Consider the following 21,338-nt stretch of genomic DNA (forward strand, 5'->3'; position numbering starts at 1 on the left):
TTTAAGAAATACAGAATGAAAGGTTATTAGGGGTCACTCAGAGTACTTAGGAGCTTTTAAAGAGGGGACAAGTAAAGGTTGGGTAAGCAAGAGAGCAGAAGAAAAGGTGTTCAGCCCATCAAAATGACACGAGTCATGAGTTTACTGAAGCAAAGGCTTTGGGGGAGAGGAAAGTAATAGAAAATAGAACTGAAACGATAAAGTCAGCCAGAGGTTGAGGACCAGCAATAAATCAGAGAGAAATCAAATTCAACTTTGTGCAGTAACGCACAGCAGTGAAGAGTCCCACGGGTTCGTTTTGAGGAAAGGGAGGGAGTAATACGGTAAAAAACAATGTTTAAAGATCAGTCCAGGATACAAAATAAGTTGGGAGAGAAAGAAGCAAAAGAAAAATGAAGTGGAAATCACAACCAATTCATTCAACTCAATTCTCAGGTTTCAAAATTATTTTCTGATGGGTGGTGCTGTATTCCCGTCTTACTGGTTGTTTGGCCTGAGACGTCCAGCACTGGCGTCTGCAGTTGGATAGAGCTGGGTCTCGGTGCTGAGATGAGGACCTCCGGGAGGCCTCACTCCGACTGATATTCCCTGGGGTCTGAGGTTCTCTGTTAGTCCAGCGGTTTGGACTCGGAGCTCCCACCACAGGACCTCAGGCCTGACCTCCGGCCTGGGAACCAAGATCCCACAAGTTTTGCGGTGCGGTTTAAAAAAAAGGGGGAGGGGGGAAAGAAAGAAAAAATGGAGCAGTACAATAACAAAGAATAAAAAACAAAATAAAATTAGAAAGATAAAAAATATATAAGGAAAAATAAAACTGTAATTAAAACAACCAGTCGCTGGGGGTTCCTCCCGTCCCCTTAGGCATACACGGTCCCCCGCCAGTGCCGGGTAGGTGCCCTAGTTGCGAGGAGATGCGAATTCCGCGTCCTCCTAGTACCCCCACCTTGACTCCGCCCCTTCCATTTATGAGTCCTTTAGTGAGAAGCTGCAATCTTTAAAGAATTAAATGTGCTCCTTCTCTGACTGAGACCTTCCTATGGCTTCCTACTGTGTTTAGAATAAAAACCCAAACTTCTTCCAAGGTCTTCATGGTCTCTTCTAATCCGGCCCCTGCCCTCCTCTCTAGCTGTATTCTCCCACCTCTCTCCTCAGGTTTCCAAATTAAATTAGCAGAACTTGATAAAAGGAATTCCGTTGTTGCCTATGATAAAGAATCTGGACAGCTCTATCATTACACACTATTGCTTTACGTATTATTTCTGAGACCAGCAAAATGATGGATTTAATGTCTCAATGCTGAACTGTAATGTAAGAGAATACATTTGCCATTTCTTTTTCCATTTCATTTTAGGTACAAATTCCATCCAAACAGCTTCAAAAAGAATAGTAGTTGGACACAGACCATCCCCTAGAAGGAAGGCAGCCCGAGTCCAATTTACCACTTTTGCACAGTGAAATAGTAAACAGCGCACAATGAGGAGTCTGCAGACCTGGCTTCTAGTCTCAAGTCTACTCTTTCCGAAGCTCAGCACTCTCATCGACTAAATAAAGGAACTGGACCAAAAGTGTCCTTTTTAAGTCTACAGCTCTGTGTCTACTTTAACCTTGGAGCTGGCATCAATGGCAGCTAAGAGAATCTGGGACCAGAGCTGGAGACCTGGAAGTAACTGAGACTCCCTGGTAACAGGTTACCCATGACACCGAGCACACAGCAATCTAATCATGCTGTTGCAAACTTCCTGAATAGTTCAAAAGTCCTACACTTAGGAACCTGTACTACGCAACTTCATATCTGCCTTGGTGGGGGGGTGCGGGGGGAATCCTTAATAACCCTTAAATCCTTAATCCTAGAGTAACTATAAAATACATTACATACTATATATATACATATATATATAACTTTTGGAACATTGTATAATTAGCAACTTAATATACAAAGAGTAAAAATTCACCCAGAATACCATCATCTTAATGCATAAATGGTTTCCAGTTTTCATCCTAGTCGGTTCCCTTCTATTTCTTTGCACAATAAGAAAATGTGGTACATACCTGCAAATGGAATACTATTCAGCCTTTTAAAAGCAGGAAATCCTGCCATATGCGACACCACGGCTGAACCTGGAGGACATTATGCTCAGTGAATTCAGCCAGTCAGAGGACAAAAATTGCACGATTCCACTTAGACGAGGACTCTAAAACAGGCAAATTCATAGAAACCCAGAGTAGAATGGTGGTTGCCAGGGGCCGGGGGAGATCAGAAGTTGCTGTCTGAAGGTATAAAGTCTGAGCTACCCAAGGTGAGCAAGTTCTACAGATGTGCTGTTCAACACTGTACCTAGAGTTAATAGTACTATAGTGTGCATTGAAAAATCTGTTAAGAGAGTAGATTTCATGTTAATTGTTCTTTCCAAAATTTAAAAGCACCAATAATACCTATTGAGGAATATTATTCACTATATTTTTTGTTTCTATACACAGTGCTGTGATGAATCACCTAGTAAATACGTCTTTATGCCTTTAGGTGAATATACATTTGAATAAATTACAGAAATTATCTTTATATATTCAGACTTTCAGTCAGCACTACCTTTACAGAATCAACTTAGAAATTAACTGTGAATTTTCATTGTTATTTAAATGAATGCAATGATAGAATTCTTACACTGAGATATTCTCTCATGTAAATCTACATCCTCAGGTACCTTAATAAAGGTATCAAAATTTTTTAAAAAAAAGAAATTTTTGGATTGGAGAAGAAAGTTAATAGCACTAGGACATAACCCAGGCTCAAGTAAGTAACTGTGTCATTAAGAAAGCAGCTGCAGAGCCATCAGAAGTTTCAATAGAAAAGCATTTAAAATTTTTTAACTAAATGACAGGAAATAGACTTTTTTTTTTTTTTTTTTGGCGGTACGCGGGCCTCTCACTGCTGTGGCCTCTCCAGTTGCGGAGCACAGGCTCCGGACGCACAGGCTCAACGGCCATGGCTCACGGGCCCAGCCACTCCGCGGCACGTGGGATCTTCCCGGACCGGGGCACGAACCCGTGTCCCCTGCATCGGCAGGCGGACTCAACCACTGCGCCACCAGGGAAGCCCAGGAAATAGACTTTTATGACTAAGCATTTGGTTTGGGCATTTCACTAGCCAACGTATAAAATCCTAACATTTCAGGATTAGAAGGGACCTATGGGCTGTCTAAATCTCACCTCCTCACCAGAGTACAAGAAATCATTGTACAAAAGGCATATGTGAATTATTATGGCTTCATCATTCTTTTTCTTTTGATATTACTATGTCTTGCCTTATATCTTCTCTGAAGATATCAAATAAAATCCTTTTGATTAAAAATTTATATAGAACACTTGGCTAGCCATTTTATCTTGTTTTATAGAAAAGGATAGAAGTGGAAGAGTATTTACAAGTCAGCTATCTTGAGGACACTAAGGGTAAGCCAGGCTGAAGTGAAGATGGTTTACTGATTTATACTTATTTGATATCTGTCATCACAAAATTGAGACTGCCTGACTTGAACAAAGCAATCTTACGAGATTCTACTTTAAATATGATGGTCTACTTATTTGTTTGTCTAGGGAGATTACATTTCTCTTTATATGTTTAGAATTTGAATTTCCCCATCAACATGTAACATTAAGTGTGCTATTGCTTTTCTGATCTGATTAAAATCAGCTCGGTTGTTTGAATTAAAAAAAAAAAAATCACGGTACAGAAGACCTGTGGATGGTGGTCCCTTCTCAGCTCTAGCTCTGGGCTCACTCTCTCACCTGGGAGCCTGTTATTTCATTGCTGGACCACTCTTCATGTTAGACAGTTCTTATTTTCAGGGAACTAAAATCAACTCCTAGAGTTTCTGCCCACAGATCCTAGTGGGGTCCCCTGGAGCAATACCGATAAGCCTCATCCTTCATCTAAAATGAGGGTACTTGTCATTCAGCAGCTGGCTCTTCTCTCAATTCTGGAGAAGAAAAAGGATTTCACAGCCTTAACCCTACATCATTCCATTTAATTTCCTTCTTCATGCGAGTTTAGATTGTTACTGACATTCTTTTAAAAACAGTGCACAACTGAACACAATATTTCAGAAGAGAACGGGCCGGTAGAATGGGGTTATTGCTTCCTGGGATCTGACACTTCTTCACTAGTGATTCTTTACTTTTTTATCACATCCCCTTAATTCTCTCCTTTAGACTCCTTTGTCCCTTGCTCCCAGGAGCAACTGAAATAAACCAAAACAAAGCAAAATCAAAACAAACAAAAAACCCACATAGCATTGATACTATTTACTAGGTACGTTTTTAAAGTGTGTTTGAGAAAAATGAGAACTGGTAGGACCTGTCTGAACAGAGAAGTCATATGCATCAGAATCCAGAGAGTAAGTTACCTCATAATTGAAATTCTGTTTGCTTGTGGAATTTTGCCAAGGAAATCTATGGTGTAATGTTTAGAAACAGATTCCTTAAAAATTAGTGTTATCTCATCAAGATAAACATTTTCACTTCTTGTCAATTTAAATTACCTAAACATCTCAACTCAATAACACAGACGTACACAGACTTACCTATACTGTGTAGTTTTAATGTAAGAAGAAATTTCAGTAAACTCCTAATTATTTGAAGTTTGGGAGAAACAAGAGTATTAAGTAAATGCTCTGGCTAACTGAAAGTTACCAAGTGTAAATAATTAATTTTCGATTACTTGTAAGACAATCACAGAACAAATACTTTAATAAACACTCATAACTATACAAGATAACTCGGCCTCCCTTTGACGTACTGGAACGCTTGAAGCAGGTCATCCCTGGGAAGATCAATTACCTTAGCCCAGGGCTGCATATAAAGCAGGTAATGGGCTTAAGCCAACACATACTGATAACTAGCAACCATCTCTCCCAATTTTCTACGACAATTCCAACGTCATGTATTTTTTCCCAATATTCGCAATTCTTTTAAAGTACAGCTTAATATAACTAGGTTTCTCTATCTTATTGTTAATACTTAGGCAACATCTTCACAAATCAGAGGAAAAAAGTGTGTGACCACAGGTCTTAGTATTTTATTTAAAGAAAAACGATTATACCTATCAGATATCTAGCGAACTGCCATTAAAAAAACGCATATATAAGAAACACAGCAATGTCTGTAACACAGAAATATTCATAATAGCACTGTTATAACTTTTAAAAAACCGAAAACGACCTGAACTTATAAACTAATGAATTTACATCTATATCATGTAGTCATTTAAAATGATAATGTAGATCTATATTTAGTGATATGGAAAAATGTTCACAATAATTCTAAGTGAAAAAAGCAGGCAGTATCTATGGTGTAACTCCATTTTTGTTTATATACGTATGATTCCATTTTCGTTTCATGACCAGTGTATATAATTGTATATCTAGCTAACAACAGATAAATATTACTACATTAGATATTATTCTATTTTTGCGATATATTATACACTTGTATGGGAAAATGTTTGAAGCCTGCACACCGAAACTAATAACAAGTTATCTTGTGAGCAGGAGGGAGGACTTCAGGTGGTTTCTGTGATTGTTTTTTATACATCTTCTAATTTTCAATGAATGTGCAAGAAGCAAATGACAATAAACTTGTAATCATATTTTTAAATCCCTAATATCGGTTTCTTTTCTGTCATTTGTCTCTTACCTAGAAGATACAGAAGTGTATTGTATTAAAATCTCTGAAGACATACATGTACACACGCACACACACACACACACACACACACACACACACACACACACACACACAGTGTCATTGGTAAAAACTCCTGCAGGGGTTTCTGATATGCCCAGAGGTGAAACGCTTCCCACATAAAAGAGACACTGGTCTAGACTTAGGAGATAGAGACAGGCTTGTCAAGGGTTATGACAGGAACAATTTCCTCAAAAAGAACACAGTTCTCACCAGAAATAAGTGGAAGAGAATAAACATTAATCCTTGAGATTTTTCCAAAGTGTGCTTCTTCTATGTTCAATCTATACAGCCGCAGATCCCCGCAATCCATTCAATTCTCGCTCAGAAAACAAAACTGACCCCAAACAACAAATAGTCACGGCCCCAATTAGCCAAAGTATGTTCCCATTCTGTTATCCTCAAGCCGGGCAGCCTCTTCCTGCATTTCTTTCAGGATGCAGGCCCTCTGTAGTGACTATTGGAGGTTTTCTTGAATGTCTCCCCTTACCTTTGTTAATACATATGGTTAATTCCAAAATAAAGTTCCAAACACTGCTTACCAAAATGAAAGAGATTTGAATGTCCTCATTTACTCTAAAATTCCACCATATTCAAATCCCAACATGCCTTCATGCGCCTATAACTTTGCCAAAGCCAATTCACAGCACGCTGCCAGCCTGCAGCCTGGAGGATGAGTAACTTCTATGCGGGCAGGAAGCGCTAGCTGAGCAGCTGCAGAGGAGGGAGGAACTGAGGATGCTGTCCCAGGAAAGCAGCCCCGTCCTGCCCACGCACATCCCGCCCATCCAACCCACCCACGCACCAGCAGTGAGGGGAGAAAGAGACGGCGTTCCTGCAGTCCGCACGTGTCACTGATTGCCTACCTTGGGCCAGGCACTGTCCCAGGCACTGGAGATTCTACAGTGAACAAAACAAGACGGAGATCCCTGCTCTCACTATTGACAACAGCCAGGACACGGAAGCACCTCAAATGCCTATCAACAGACGACTGGCTTAAGATGTGGTACATATATACAATGGAATATTAGCCACCAAAAAGAACGAAATGATGTCATTTGCAGCAACGTGGATGTACCTGGAGAATATTATGCTTAGTGAAGTAAGTCAGACAGAGAAAGACAAACGCTATATGATATCACTTACATGTGGAATCTAAAAAATAATACAAATGAATCTATATTCAAAACAGAAACAGACTCACAGACATAGAAAACAAACTTATGGTTACCTAAGGGGACAGGAAGGGATGGAGGAACAAATTAGGAGTATGGGATTAACAGATACAAACCATTATACACAATACAGATAGGCAACAAGGATTTACTGCACAGCACAGGGAGCTATACCCAATGTCTTGTATTAACCTACAATGGAATATAACCTGCAAAAACAAACCAAAACAAAATGAATCACTACGCTATACACCTGAAACTAACGCAATATTGTAAATCAACTACACTTCAATGAAAATAATAATTAAAAAAATAAAATATGAAGGACATTCCTCAAACTGTTAAAAAAAAATCCCTGTTCTCATGGATCATACATTGTAACGAAGTGAGAGAGAAACAAGATAAATAAAGCATAAAAGTGCAGTCCAGTCACAGATTATGGCCGGGGGGAGGCAGGAGACAAGAAAGGCTGTTCTGAGAAGGTGCATCTGACTGAAGGAAGGGAGGACGCAGTCTGAGGGACCAGCAAGTGCAAAGGCCCTGAGGCAGGAGAGGGGGCAAGCTTTCCAGGAACCGTAAGGAGGTCAGCTTAGCTTAGAGGTTATATAAGAACATCAGCTCTTACCTCTGCATGAGATGGAAAGCCACTGGAAGGTTTTTGAACAGAGGAGTGACATAATCAGATTTACATTTTTAGTCTACGGCCATATCACCCTGAACAAGTCCAATGTCCTCTGATTTACATTTTTTTTTTTTTTTTTTTTTTTGCGGTACGCGGGCCTCTCACTGCTGTGGCCTCTCCCGTTGCGGAACACAGGCTCCAGACGCACAGGCTCAGCGGCCATGGCACATGGGCCCAGCCGCTCCGCGGCATGTGGGATCTTCCCGGACCGGGGCAAGAACCTGTGTCCCCTGCATCGGCAGGCGGACTCTCAACCACTGCGCCACCAGGGAAGCCCTGATTTACATTTTTAAAGGATCACTATTCTAGTTAAGAATAGGCTGAAAGGGAAAAAGGTTAGAAGTAGTGACAGCAGCTGGGAAGCTTCTGCAATAACCCAAGCAAGAAATGAGTGTCTCTCAGGACTTCCCTGGTGGTCCAGTGGCTAAGACTCGGCGCTCCAAGGCAGGGGGCCGGGGTTCAATCCCTGGTCAGGGACCTAGATCCCACATGCTGCAACTAAGAGTTCTCATGCCACAATGAAGATCCCTTGTGCCACAACTAAGACCCAGTGCAGCCAAATAAATTAATTAATTAAAAAAAAAAAAAAGAAATGAGTGTTTCTCAAACAACTAAAAACAGAACTACCATATGACCCAGCAATTCCACTCCTGGGTATTTATCTGGAAAAAAAATAAAAACTAATTCAAAAAGATACATATACTCCAATGTTCATAGCAGCATTATTTACAAATGCCAGAATATGGAAGCAACCTAAGTATCCATCAATAGACAAATGGATGAAGAAGCTGTGAGATACACACACACACACACACACACACACACACACACACACACACACACACACACACAGAGAGAGGAATACTACTCGGCCATGAAAAAGAATGAAATGTTGCCATTTGCAACAGTGTGGATGGACCTGGAGGGTATAATGCTAAGTGAAATAAGCCAGAAAGAGAAAGACAAATACTGTATAATATCACTTATATGTGTAATCTAAAAAAATACAACTATCTAGTGAATATAACCAAAAAGAAGCAGACTCACAGATGTAGAGAATAAACTAGTGGTTACCAGTGGGAAGGGGGAGGCGTGAAATAGGGGGAGGGGAATAAGAGGTACAAACAATTAGTTATAAAATATGCTATAAGGATATACTGTACAACACAGGGAATACAGGCAATGTTTATAATAACTACAAATGGACTATAGCCTTTAAAAAGTGTGAATCACTATACTGTACACCTGTAACTTACATAATGTTGTACATCGACTCTAGCTCATTTTAAAAAAAAAAAGATCTCGGCTTCCCTGGTGACACAGTGGTTGGGAGTCCGCCTGCCGATGCAGGGGACACGGGTTCGTGCCCCGGTCCGGGAAGATCCCACATGCCGCGGAGCAGCTGGGCCCGTGAGCCATGGCCGCTGAGCCTGCGCGTCCGGAGCCTGTGCTCCGCAACAGGAGAGGCCACAACAGTGAGAGGCCCGCGTCCCGCAAAACAAAAACAAAAACAAAAAGATCTGAGTGTCTGTGGACTAGGCTGGCAGCAACAGTGGCAGTGGGATGAGGTCAGATTTGGAATTTATTAGCGGGCAGGTCCAACAGAATTTGCTGGCAAACAGTTTGTGAGAGAACCAGAGTCAAGAGTGACTCTAAGCTTTTTGGCCTCCATGTAAGATTTTCAAAAACATATATTTGGGCATGACTACCACTCACACTCAAAACAAGTTTGGAATCCAGAGTCAAGGAGACCTCTCAGCTATAAAAGGTCATCAACAGGAAACTATAAACCTACAGTTTCTACGGCTCCACAACACCAAACCCACAAAAGAAATCCACTGCAATACTAGTCACTTACAAAATGTTAAGCTACTATACTTCTACTTATTACCACTCTACTGTTTGTAGAGATTTATGAGAAATTCATTTATTCTCATAAATCACTAACAACATATTCTTTAATTCTCACTGTCCTCTTAACCTCTCTGTGCAGTAAAGACTGCTAACCGCCTGCTTGATGAAACTCCCCTCGCAGCCTCTGCGATGCTCTCCTGCGGTACCCGTGCCTTCCCAAGTCCTTCCCTCATCCCACTTCCTCACTTGACACACCCGAAGCTGATCTCTTCCAAAGATCTATCCTCGTCTGTTTCTTCCTGTCTCCACAGTCTTTCACTCAGCAGTTGTAATCACTTCGCGCAACAACCCCTTCAAAGGGGAGGGCACACAAATTGTACATCTCTAGCCTGACTCTCTTTGGGCCACAGTTTCCTACTTCACACTGCATCCTTGACACGTCTTAGTACCCTGCAGCCTCTCATATTCACAAAGTCCTAAACTGAGCGTCTAATCTTCACTTTTCTCTTTGGCTAAAGCCAGGGGAGTGAGATTCTGAGTGACAGGCACCACATCTTGGACTTCATTCAATGACTAACAAGGAGCAAAATGAGATCAGTGAGTCTCCTGATAATCGTTCCTTCTCTTTCCTCTGAATTTACATAACATGTTATCTGTCTTCTTTTTATGGTTCATGTTCCTTTTGACCTGACATAAAAGTAAAAAGTGACAGATCTATTTATATATCTATATAACGTGTACACACACACACACAGTTTTTCATTAATCCGATTGCTTTATATTCCCTGCTACGCTATACCATCATTCAGGATCTACTGATTCACTTCTGTAACTTCTGTCTAGTACCGGTATAGAGACTTTGCACATAGAAGGGCCACAAATACTTAATTCGCTGTATCACAAACGAATGTATAGAAGACAATGGAAAGTGACCGAACATCAAAGCCAACTCGAAATCTTCCTTAACGCCACTTCCTTCAAAACTCTCTAAATATCGTTATCACTTTGGTTGTGTTTTCCTCATTCTTCAATTTGCAAAGGTTCCTTACAACCAGGGAACCTTCCTGACACATTTCGTGAGAGCCTCAACTTCCTCTCTTTAAGCCACAGGAAACAATCCATTTCTTCCACGTACAGACAGACGGACAAACAAACCAAACTCGAGAGCAGTATTTTGAAGGCAGACAGAATTTTAAACATCAAAACAGCTGCACTCTCCTCTTCTAAATCCCAAAGACAGTCTTAGAGGAACCGCTATTTCTAAATGTATCGTGCTCACTACGGCTCCTGGAAACTTCCTTACTGAAACGATCCCATCCGTTCTCCCCCTGCTACTAAAAGCGAGGCTACCAGCACGATGGGCACCGCCTGGCAACTTGTCAGAAATGCAAATTAATGGGCACTCCCCAGGCCCGCTGCACCAGAACCGCTCTTCAGGTAAACACTGGAGAAGGACAATTCTACCCCATCTATCCCGCTAGTGGAGTTACATTTTGAAACCACACTTCAACGTGTCATATGCCTCATAAAAAACCTTCAATGGCCACAGGATAAAGTCCAAAGACCTCAGCAAAAAGTGAAGTATCTTCATAATTTAATTGCAACAATCTTCCCATTAAATCAATAGACACATGTTGACGCGCTGCTACACACCAGGCACGTTGGCAGGTAGCAAGGATGCAACCGAGGTCCCTGCTCCCACACAGCTTACCTTCCAGTGGGGGTAACTGCTCTCAGGACTCAATTCCCATCAACCCCATCGCCTGTGTGTTCTAGTCAGACGACCTTACCCAGCCTTCTCCAAACACACCCATGCATTGTATCGACTTCATGCCAGGTTCACGCAGTTTCCTCTACCTACAATTTCTTCCCCACTTGGTCGCTTCCACCGACCCCACACCCTGTCCTTGACTCAGTACCAATCAGGCTGAAACAATCCCTCCTTTCTCTGGGCTTCCAACTATCCTCCAACACAGCAAGGGCATCATCCCTAAATTGTGATTTGTATTTAAACATCTCTTTCTCCTTCGCGGGGCAGTGTGCACCTCAAGGGCAGGACCAAATATGATCCATCTTTGTAGCCATGGCACCTAGAACATCCTTGGAATAAACAGGCATTTAATTAAATGTTTTCTAAAAAGCAAATCAGAGACAGAATGTTCTTTGTTCAAAACGCTTTGGAAATCCTTACTATGACTTTCCTTTTTAATGGCATCCATTTAACTGATGGAAAATGTCCTTTGAAGGCACAATTCGAATTTTAAGAAATACCTAATCATTTAAATATAAGTGGTGTAAAAATTTCTTTAATCAAATATAACTATACATATATATAAGTGGTGTGAATGAAAGGGGTGGCTAAGACAGGTAATACAATTGCAGTTACAAAACAGAGCTCACATATGAATAAAATCGATTATTTTGGTGCATTTTATAAACTCTTTCCCAAGGCAACTCAAAAATGTCTTAAACAGTGACAGTATCACTGTAATATTTTTTGATTCTAGAGTAATGTTTAGAATAACATTCTTTTGAATATATCAATTCTGGCATGCATCTTTAAACCTAAATAGGAAAACAGGATCCCTCTTCCAGCAGGTAAGTCTGTTAAGACGAGTTTTCAGGAAAGAACTATGTGCAAAAGTGAGAGCCTGTTTCTAAAACAGATCAAGTAAAAGTGTTCAGATTAGAGAAAGGCTACCTGACACCCCTCCTATCGCCCTTCCTCCTTCTGTCCACAACTTGGCATCTGAGGCACCGGCACGTAACCCCTAGGTTCCCTGGGAGACACTCAGGAGCCAAAGGAACAATGGAAAGAAAACTGAAGTATAGGCTGGAAAACTTCTGTCCTACTCCCCAGTATTATAACCTTAGGAAAGTAATTCTACTGTTTGGGTCTCAGTTTCTTTATATGAAAATAAGGAAAGTCTGGGTTCCTTCCCATTTAAAATGCTATCATTTTCAAATATCCTCAACTCTGTTAACAGAGAACATGTTAATTTACCTGAATCCCATGGTCCCTTTCAGGATGCAGACACATGGTTAGTACCTGGATTTGATTTCATCAAGTGACCCATCGTTAAAAGTGTCCAACATTCATACCCCAAATATGTATATTCATTTAAAAAGTACATATAAGTAATGTCATCAATATCTATATTTCATATTAGCAAAGCTCACTTTCTTTTTTAGACAAAAATAAATATAAATAAAACTTACTGTCCCTGGAGCCCCCTGACGGACAGACCATCATGGATATTAATGAGCCCCTGCCCTGCGCGGAGGAGAGAGAATAATCGTGGCAAGAGCCCCTGTCCTTAAGATTACAATCTGGCCTCAAGCACAAATAGTGTTTCTATGAAGTAATGAGACATTCACATGAACATATCAAACTTTTTTTTTTTTAAGAAAACCATTGCAATACCATTTTGCCAGGTCAATAAGAATATGTAAAAAAAAAAATTTTAAGTGGTAACTAAGTGAGGTGATGGATGTATTAATTAACTTAAGTGTGGTCATCATTTCACAAAGTATACAGATATCAAATCATCACGCTGTACACTTTAAATATATACATTTTGGCCAATTATACCTCATGCTGGGAAAAAAAATACCGTTGAGTCTCCTCTCCTGCTGCCCCCAAAAAGAAAATGTGGAAGTAAAGAGAACATTTTACCCTGGTGTAAAGCTGTGCTTCTCAAATTTGAGCACGCACAGGACTCACTCAGGGAAGTGGTCACGATGCAGTCTCTCCATCAGTAGCCCTGCTATGAAGGCCGTGATGCTGCATTTCTGATAAGCTCCCAGGTGACACCATGGACCACGCTGGAGGTGCAAAGAGATAGAGAATATATTCTACACAGTAACAAGCTTCCCAAACAGATGCATTCTGAAAATATATAATCTAAAAATTCACTTTTTTTTTTTTTTTTAAACTTCAACTGGGAAAATTCTATGCAGCCAGACCCTGGCTCAGAGCCCAGCATCCCAGCCACACTCCTTTTAAAAATAGGTTTTCAAAATGCCTAGCATTTTTTTAAAAAAGAATAGGTTATTTGCCTAATATTCTGGCAAAGTTCTTGATACTCACCAATCCAACTACTTTTAAAAAATTTTTTAACATATTTATTTATTTATTTGGCTACAATGGGTCTGAGTTGCAGCATGCATGTGTGATCTAGTTCCCTGACCAGGGATTGAACCTGGGCCCCCTGCATTGGGAACGTGGAGTCTTAACCACTGGACCACCTGGGAAGTCCCTATTATTTTTTTTATTAACTTCATCCTTCTTTCAATTTCCACTTCCTGCTCTACCATGGCATTAAACTGTGTCGCAAAATTGCCAAATCCCTGTTCTTGTTTGCCACGTACATGAAACGCCTTTTGCCATTTGCATATCTCCTGCAAAGCAGAGAAAGATTTCTCTCCTGGCAAGTTTTCTAAATTCTTTCATTTATTTATTTCTATTTCAACTTTACTGAGGTATAAGTGACATATAAAATTGTAAGATATTTAAAGTGTACACAGTGGTGATTTGATATACATGTACATGGTGAAAGGATCCCCCATGCAGCTAATTAACACATCCATCACCTCACATATCTTTTTTTTTTTAATGAGGACATTTAAGTTCTACTCTCTTAGCAAATTTCGATTATACAATACAGAGTTAGCAACTACGGTCACCATGCTTCACATCAGATGTTCAGACCTTATTCATCCTATAGCTGAAAGCTGGAACCTTTTTACCAACCTCTCCCTATTACTCTCAATTCTTTAAGATTCCCAGTGCCACACAGTACCATGCAGCAGTTACGGAATCAGGAAACCAACAAGAACGTTTGTACTTTCTCAAAGTTTGTAATTGCTTCAAATTGTCATCCCATGGAAAGGTCCTCTTTACTGAGCAAAAATGCTACAAAACTAGAATTCAAGTTAGAAGGTCAACTTCAAAGGAATTTAGGATGCAAAGATCTTTCAGGCATCCAGGCAGTAACTTGATTTTCTAAGACTGTATTCTCAGCATTAAAATAGCTCAGGAAGGGACTTCCCTGGTGGCGCAGTGGTTAAGGATCCACCTGCCAATGCTGGGGACACGGGTTCAAGCCCTGGTCCGGGAAGATCCCACATGCCACGGAGCAACTAAGCCCGTGCACCACAACTACTGAGCCTGCACTCTAGAGCCCTTGAGTCACAACTACTGAGCCCTCAGGCCACAACTACTGAAGCCCACACACCTAGAGCCCAGGCTCCGCAGCAGAGAAGCCACCACGGTGAGAAGCCCGTGCACCACAACGAACAGTAGCCCCCACTCGCCACAACTAGAGAAAGCCCATATGCAACAGTAAAGACACAGCACAGCCAAAAAAAAAAAAAAGAGAGAACGGGATTTCAAAAAAAATAAAATAGCTCAAGAAGAAAACATATGCTTCTACTTAGTGTTTTTTTCTTCTTGTTGTAAATTTTACTGTCCTGTTATTTTCTTATTTTAAAAAACATCTTCATTCTCATTCAATATCCTGGCAAATTTTTCATATTTCCCCATGAATTTTCCAGCACAGCTGTGGATTTCCAAGTCAAAGTTTGTACAAACATCACCTGTCAAACTTTCGCAAGGAAGTGTCATCTGCATCCTGACCTCTATCATCGCTCCCTTGCTGAGGCTGTGCTAAATTTCTTGGCAGAGCAAGACCCTTGCAAACAGCCTCCTGCAGCCCCTTCCTTTTACGGGTGAGACCACAGAGAAGCAAACAGGTTCAAAGCCACACTGCTATGGAAACCAAGTCCCCTAGCATCTTCATTTGTGCACTTTCTAATAATCCACAGACCTGCACAGACAGCCAATTATGAGAAATAAAAGCTATTTATAAACATTTACTGAAAAAGTTACCGATAAAAAATTCTATAAAAGGAATAAAAAGAGAATGCAGAGCGCTTTATCTTAATGGAAAAAGAAAGGGCAGGGGCTTCCCTGGTGGCACAGTGGTTGAGAGTCCGCCTGCCAATGCAGGGGACACGGGCTCGTGCCCAGGTCTGGGAAGATCCCACATGCCGCGGAGCAGCTGGGCCCGTGAGCCACGGCCGCTGAGCCTGCGCGTCCAGAGCCTGTGCTCTGCAACAGGAGAGGCCACAACAGTGAGAGGCCCGTGTACCGCAAAAAAAAAAAAAAAAAAAAAAAAAAAAAAGAAAGGGTAAATATCATAGTGAATTCTCAGGCCACTACTCCTAGAACTGAATTTATAACAGCAAGTACTCTCTCATCTATTCTACCAGGCCAGGTTTCACAGCAAATCTCCACTATTCAGTAGAGGGAGGAAATCCTTTCTTTTCTTTCTTTTCTTTCTTTTCTCTTTCTTTTTTTCTTTCTTTCTTTTCTTTCTTTCTCTCTCTTTCCTTCCTTCCTTTTCTTTCTTCCTTTCTTTCTTCCTTTCTTTCTTTAACATGAAAACTGTTTTATTATTCCTGAATGATTTCGAAAAAGTAACAGTTTCTTATTCATTTTGTGTGGCAAACATAGTATCAATTCCAAATGCTGAAAAAAAGCTAACTGAACGACAGCAAACAATGACAAAATTGTAGACCAATCTTACTTATGCCAACAATCTTGAAGAGTCTTAATAAAATAATAGTATTGATAAATGCAAATAAATAATGCACAGAAAGGACAGTGCAGGCATGCCTTGAAGATAATGCAGGTTTGGTTACAGACCGCCATAATAAACGGAATGTTGCGATAAAGTGAGTCACACAGTATTTTTGATGTCCCAGTGCACATAAAAGTTATATTTACACTATATTGCAGTGTACTAAGTGTGCAATAGCATTATGCCTAAAATATCAGTGTACATACCTCAATTAAAAATACTTTATTGCTAAAATTACTAAGCATCATCAAAGCGTTCAGCAAATCATAATATTTTTCTTTTTTTTTTTGCGGTACGCGGGCCTCTCACTGCTGTGGCCTCTCCCGCTGTGGAGCACAGGCTCCGGACGCACGGGCTCAGCGGCCATGGCTCACGGGCCCAGCCGCTCTGCGGCGTGTGGGATCCTCCCGGACCGGGGCACGAACCCATGTCCCCCACATCGGCAGGTGGACTCTCAACCACTACGCCACCAGGGAAGCCCCATAATTTTTTTTGGCTGGTGGAGGCTCTTGCCTCAAAGTTGATTCTGCTGACGGATCAGGGTGGAGGTTTTGACAATGCTGTTTGATAGCATTTTACCAGAATAGAGAAATCCTTCTTTATTGAGTACCATTGACCCAAGCAGGAAAAAAATAAATAAATAAAAGTCAACACAGGATCATTATAAGTCAAAGAATTAAAGCTTAATTTTTCAGAAAAATTTATCACATGCAATTAACTTTTTAAAATATGAACAGAGACCAATAAACTTTAGCCAGGATATTCATGGATTGTTTCATTACATACTTTTACTTTATACTGGAGGTAATTAAAAGAGGCATCCCAGATGGAAGACAGTCCATGTAACTCCATGAGGACAAGGTTTGGGGGTGTTTGCTGCTGTGTCCCAGTACCCGAAAGAGTGCCAAGCCCAGGACGGATGCTCAACACATATTTGTTGAATTAATGACTCAAAAGAGAAAAGGGAAAGAAGAGAAGAAAGTTGCAGCACATGGACACACACTGAGCAAACTACGACGGCTGTTGACGGGGAATGGATGGAGAATGAGGATTAAGTGTGATAAACAGATTGATCAGAGCTGAGCTCTGTGTGGATCAATGACAGATAATAAGCTATGAGTTGAGGTGCAGCCAAGGCAAAGAGAAAAGCCCTGGGCGGGGACAGGCCCGCTCCATCCCCCCCAGGCCTGAGAAAACCAAGCTGAGCACCAACACCTGCCTTCAGGCTCCCGGTTCCTGCTTACTGACCAATACGAATTAGTAAGTGTCACTCGACAGGGAGTTCAATTCCAAATAATAATTATTAGTTTGGAAAGAAGGAATCTTGGAATCCCATTCACCTATATCCCACTTAAAAAAAAAAAAAAAGTACACATTTTCAAGTTCACGTGAATTAACCTCAGGTGGAAAACAAACAACACTGCAGCCGGCTCCCAGGAGCAACGCCGCGCTGCCTCCTGGGCCAGCTGTCACTAAGTTAACGACACAAACTGGGCCACTGAAGAGGTAAACATCATATTCTCGACCCATACTGTATTATCACCTTCCTAATATCGTATTATCACCATATTCCCTCCATCGCCTGTCCTAATCCCCAAAGAGACAACGCTGTTATTCACGAACTCAGCTTGTACATTACTTGTTCTAATTGCCTTCAAGGCTATTCTGTTACCATGAACAATGGTAATAGACAATGGTAACAATGGCCAACTTTCCAAAGTTAAGGGCTTGAAAATTGTCAACAAATTTGTTCCTAATTTTTAAATGCCCTGAGTTAGAACAGCACTGTATACTTTTTTAAAGCACTTTCACAAGATCAACTCATGGGAAGCAGGCAGAGCAGGTATTAGTCCCACTAAGAAAAAGGGAATACAAAAAAGATTAAATAAATAACACAGTTATTGCCAGAGCAAGAAGTGAAACAGGCCTCTGAAACATATTTAGTCCAAAACTCCATCATTAGTTCAACGTTTTTCTACTTCAACAAGCAGCCTCGCAATCACTGACAAAAGCTGAGAGTCCAGAGGGGTTTGGAAAGGGAAGGAAGCCCATACAAGCCTTCCAAGCAGAACTCCACGTGATAACATACACTGTTGAGAGCCTCCACAGACCAGGTGCTGTTCTACATGCCGGGGCTTGGCAGTGAACAAAGTCCCAGCCCTTGAGGAGCTAGCATTCCTGTGAGGGACAGAGACAGTGCACAAGTACATAAGATAATATCAGGAAGAAATAAGTCCTCTCAGAAGAAATGCAGGATTCGCTTACTTGCGGAATCTAAAAACGGCAAACTCATAAAAACAGAAAGGAAAATAGCGGTTACCAGGGATTGGGATGGGGGGATAGGAGAGATGGTGTTTCGGGATGCAAACTTGCAACGAGTAGACAGTAAGTCCTAGAGATCTAATGTACAGTATGGTGAATACAGACAATACTGTATCATAATACAATATTGCTAAGAGTCTAGATCTTAATTATTCCCATCACAAAAAAAGAAATGGTATTTATGTGATGTGATAGAGGTGCCGTCACTACAATGGCCATCATATCAAAATATATAAATGTATCAAACGTGTTGTATACTTTAAATTTACACAATGTTATATGTCAAATATGTTTCAATTTAAAAAAAAGAAAAAAGTATATTTACACAAAGCTACAAATATACTACCCCGGGAACATTCTAACACCATCGAACTGTACACTTTAAATTGGTCGATTGTGTGGTACATCAATCTAAGTATCTCAATAAAGCTGTCTTTAAAAATGCAGAGTAGGGCTTCCCTGGTGGCACAGTGGTTGAGAGTCCGAGGGGACACAGGTTCGTGCCCCGGTCCAGGAAGATCCCACATGCCGCGGAGTGGCTGGGCCCGTGAGCCACGGCCGCTGGGCCTGCGTGTCCGGAGCCTGTGCTCCGCAACGGGAGAGGCCACAACAGTTAGAGGAAAAAAAAAAAAAAAAAGTGCAGAGTAAAGGAATAGCGAACAAGGGGTCGGGTATAAAACGACACAGTTTTGTGCTAGCTGAGCACCTAGCCAAGTTCACTTGGCAGGCTGATTACACGTCCCCCTCTTGGCTTCCAGAATGCCAGCAGCCAGACTTCTAAACTCTGGGAAGCTCTGAGACATGACCAGCCCAAGATGAAAGACCCACTATATTGAGACTGCAGGTTCTCCTAACAGACAGGCGGCCCCCAGAGGTCCCTCTACAGTGGGGCTCAGAGTACAAGCCGCCACCCCCCACCTTTTATTCAACTCTGTGATTTCTTCTCTGACCTTAACCATGAGTAGACATGCAGATATTTCTTTTAGGAAAGCCACTAACATGGAAGATAGAGGCCAAACCAAACCCCAAAAGCGTCCCAAGGACACAAAGACTATGCAAGAAGAAGGAAAATTTTCAAAATACTCTATCAATTGCCCGAGAGATATAGCAGCCCTGAAAGAGGGTGTGATTTTTCAAAAGAGCTCTAGCAACTAAAAACATGATAGCAGAAGTTTTAAAAATAATAGAAGAATTGGAAAATAAAGTTGAGAAACGTCTTCCAGAAAGTAAAATAAAAAGTTAAGAAGGAAAAAAGGGAGAACGGGGTGGAAAAATGAGAAGACCAGTCCAGGAAGCCCAACATCTGAAAAATAAAACTGCCAGAAGGAGAAAAGAAGAAAAACAAAAAACAGAGATAAGAAGAATTACCAATGAAATTTCCCCAGGAATGAGTTTCCAGATACAAGGGGCTTACTGCGTCTCCAATATTATGGATCAAAAGATAACTACAGCTAAAACTGACACGAGTTTTTACCTATGTGAGACACATTTCTGGCAGAATTAGTGTCATACCGCATGTATAGTTTTACTGTTAAATATTTAGGTTGTTTTCTATATCATGCGATACCACCCTAAGCATCACTGTGTAAGCCTCGGATTATTTTCTTAGGATAAATTCCTAAAAGCAGAACTACTGAATTAATAAGTATGAACAGTCTGCTAATCTGTACTCCCATCAGTGACCATGCATATGATTTGTTAGAATCCAAAAAACAAAGTAGACTGCAAATTTTTTTAGTGCTATAATGAGTAGAGTATATGTGAATACACAGGCAGTCATTTTTTAAAATTTCGCTTAATGTTGAAGCCATATTGTTGACAATTTAAATCAACAATTCTATGGGCTTGCTTCAATGAAAGCCACTATTCTCAGATGGTAGTTCTCAAGAACAGAGGCTCCTTAAAGATTCACATCAAATAAATGGCTCAGACCCATAGCTAAATCCTTAATATCATGGCATTTTTCACTCCAAAGATACATAGTATTAATTCTCATCTAAGCACTAATTATCTTTCAGCAGGAATTCTGTTCCCCGCTGGCAACTCTCTTCCTTTTAAACCGGCTTTTGTTTAGCTTTGATCCTCAGCATCTCATCCTGATCTGGTTGAAGGGAATAAGAGAGTCCATTATGATGTTCTCCCTACTTGTTTATGTTGGAAATTTTTCATGACAAAAAATTTTAAGTGTATTCATTAAAAAAAAAAAAATCACAGCAAAGGGATGTTCCTAAGAAATGCCATCTTATTTTTAAGTATTCCCTACTATGACAACCGTGTGCTCTTTCCTACAGCAGTATTTTAATCAAATATCCCAAAACACTACCAAATTTACACCTACTAAGAAAAATAATATTCAACTTAAAATTAAAATTTTATTTTGCTTAAAGTACGACACAAAAGATCAAGACGCCTGGGGGAGACGGCAGACTGACATGGTGACAAGCCTGTTGCAGGGCAGACTAGACCAAAACGTGGTTCCGGTAACATTCTAAGACTAATCCCAGAAGGGCAGCAGGGGGACAGCGGGAAGATGCCACAGACTTGGTGGATACCGTTGAGCCAATTTTATTTCCTCATCCGCAGCACTTGTACAAGCTCCTTAACAAAATTCTAAATAACACTTGCACGGTGAACTCCAAATAGTCAATTTAATCATCTCCACCTACACTGAAACAGCCCAGTGGAAAGGATATGCACTGTGGAATCTGTCAAGTCTGGTTTCTCACCCCGTCTCTCCCAATCTTTGCCAGGCGGAGACAATACTCTCCATCTCGCTACTTTGCACGACATCGGACACTTCATAAGCTTTCAATAAGTATTTGTTGGATGAATGGATGGATGGGTGGGAAGTAAACGTGGAAATGCTCACACCATTATAGCAGGTATTCAGTAGAGGGCAGCAGCCCTCCTCCCCTCCCCAGGGCT

At 40.9% G+C, this 21,338-nt stretch overlaps 1 protein-coding gene across 5 annotated transcripts in view; it reads right to left on the reverse strand.

Annotated features, from left to right (window-relative positions):
• VGLL4 (vestigial like family member 4) overlaps positions 1 to 21,338 on the reverse strand; it is a 151,532-nt gene that overhangs the window by 96,962 nt on the left and 33,232 nt on the right. The window contains exon 3 of one of the 5 annotated variants that reach the window (XM_060023067.1): positions 13,172 to 13,272. The exons of 3 other annotated variants lie outside the window; for them this stretch is intronic. The gene's annotated coding sequence lies outside the window, so the exon portion shown is untranslated. Of the gene's footprint in view, positions 1 to 13,171; positions 13,351 to 21,338 lie in introns of those variants that run through there. One more of the 5 variants, XM_060023068.1, reaches the window with a different exon arrangement.

This window comes from Delphinus delphis, chromosome 10, assembly GCF_949987515.2.
Source record: "Delphinus delphis chromosome 10, mDelDel1.2, whole genome shotgun sequence".
In the NCBI taxonomy this organism is placed as follows: Eukaryota; Metazoa; Chordata; class Mammalia; order Artiodactyla; family Delphinidae; genus Delphinus; species Delphinus delphis.